The sequence below is a fragment of the Octopus bimaculoides genome, chromosome 7, assembly GCF_001194135.2.
Source record: "Octopus bimaculoides isolate UCB-OBI-ISO-001 chromosome 7, ASM119413v2, whole genome shotgun sequence".
Lineage (NCBI taxonomy): Eukaryota > Metazoa > Mollusca > Cephalopoda > Octopoda > Octopodidae > Octopus > Octopus bimaculoides.
The window spans coordinates 49,375,393-49,377,661 of record NC_068987.1 but is presented as its reverse complement, the minus strand read 5'-3'; the positions used below and the strand labels follow the sequence as shown (position 1 = coordinate 49,377,661).

General features: G+C 35.4%; 1 protein-coding gene and 1 long non-coding RNA gene across 5 annotated transcripts in view; one reads left to right on the top strand and one right to left on the bottom strand.

Moving 5' to 3' along the window:
- LOC106868488 (uncharacterized) overlaps nt 1–2,269 on the bottom strand; it is a 277,576-nt gene that overhangs the window by 61,764 nt on the left and 213,543 nt on the right. The gene's annotated exons all lie outside the window — the stretch shown is intronic.
- Nucleotides 1–2,269, top strand: part of LOC106868487 (PDZ and LIM domain protein 3) — a 185,070-nt gene that overhangs the window by 79,838 nt on the left and 102,963 nt on the right. The window lies entirely within an intron of this gene.

The following is a 2,269-nucleotide window of genomic DNA, read 5'->3' as shown; positions in this document are numbered from 1 at the left end:
ATTTTAGTACTGGTTCCAGTCATTGTGACTTTTTCAAGAGCAACAGACAGAAAAAGGGAAAATGTCCCTTGCATTTGAAAAACTATGGAAGTAATTTTTTTAAAAAGCGTTTCATTTAACTTTTCCACAATTTAATTGTTCTTCATACTTTACTCTAAGTTGAAAAAGTCGCAATGACTGAAACCAGTACTAAAATGTTCTTTGTGATAAAATTATTTTAGCATTTTCTACTTTGTCTTATTTTTCTTATACATATCAACTCGTGTGTTCCTTTTCAACCTTCTACACACACACACACACACACACACACACACACATATATATATCAAGTTATATATAAAAATAATTTAACATTAAACTGAAAGCTTATTGAATGCTTTTTAGCAGAGTACATATTAACTTTTACGAGGAAAAGTAAGCTGCATCGTAGATGTTCCAGCTTGTTTGCCTTTGTCAACTGCGATATGGCTGAATTTTTCTCACTCATCACACCCTTATATAACATCAAGTTTAACCTTCTACATAATTTCTCTATGTAGTGGGGTCATCCCTTTATGACCCCTTTTTACACTTATACCTTAACTTCCACTTGGTGGCCTTTTTTCAGTCATCTTGATTAAAGATAACGTACTACACACTACATGTGACTTCAAAAGAGAAAGTTTGTCTCATAGAACCTGGGGCAGTCTCAGGCAGGTTGATATTAAAGGAGTTAATTATCTAAAATTCTCTACCAGCACATATTCATCATCGTTTAACGTCCACTTTCCATGCTAGCATGGGTTGGACGATTTGACTGAGGACTGGTGAAACCGGATGGCAACACCAGGCTCCAATCTGATTTGGCAGAGTTTCTACAGCTGGATGCCCTTCCTAACGCCAACCACTCAGAGTGTGTAGTGGGTGCTTTTACGTGTTACCCGCACGAAGGCCAGTCAGGCGGTACTGGCAACGGCCACGCTCAAAATGGTGTATTTTATGTGCCACCCACACAAGAGCCAGTCCAGTGGCACTGGCAACGATCTTGCTCAAAAATCCTTGTCAATTGAAAATCAGATGATATTAACCTTTTAGCATTTAAACTGGTCATATCTGGCCAAAATATTCTACTTGTTGTATATTCAAACTGGCCAGATCTGGCCTGTCACACCTACCCTACAATGTCATTCAAAGAATAAACAATCATGTCATCAAAATCTCAAAGCTACAAGATAATGCATGATTAATTCAAAAGAATGGGAATAAGCACTACATTTGAATTATATGAACACTGAAGGGTTAAATTGGAAATTTTTTTTATAGCAGTTGTCCACCATCAGTAAATGAGGAGATTCAACCCTCATCTTTTTCCTTCTCTGCCTCATCATTGTTACCCAACAAATATTATTATAGACAAGAAATCCACACAAAATACTGAGACTGTAGAATGTAAGGAATGAGAAAATGGAAAAATGGAGGAAATAGATGATAGGAGGTACCGTTTGGTTAAAGTTAGTAGTAATACCCAAGTCAATTGAATTAGTGCGTATACATAGAAAGAGATGTTAAGAAATGAGTTGATAGATGCTGAGAAATATGTTGAAATCAATGAAAAACAAAGCAGATGAACTGTTGCAAACACAAGAAAATTAGGGTAGAAGAAAGAACGTGGACATTGGCAATATTTAAAGAAAAATTGTGTTGCAATTTTATTTTCTAAAATTCTTAAAATTTACCTGAGATTCCATTGTGTCTCGTTTAAGTTGTTTATTTAAGTGATTTTGGATCTTGTCTCATGATAACTTTGCATTCTTTAGGAATTATGTTTTTGTGTATGTTAACTTTTCACTTTTGGGACAAATTTCATGTATATGACTCTTTAAGTCTCATATAATATATAACTATATAAGTAAATATTATACACAACTATACGATATGAACATCCAGATTTTCTATGATTAAGTGCTCTTCCTGCCACTAACACTCACAAGTTTCCAAACAAGGTAATATTTTCTCATGACCAGACATGTTTTTATAGAAAACTGGAAACAAATACCACTTTAATGAAGGTGACATTCATTTACATATCACCAAGGACACACACACACACACACACACACACACACACACACACACACACACACACACACACACATATCTACCAAATATACTCATAAGGCTTTGGTTGGCTTGGGGCTATGGTAAAAGAAACTGTCCCATGTGCTACACTTTGGGGCCACCCTGCTCTATTGTATAGGATGTTCATCTATTGCAAATATAGACATCTCTA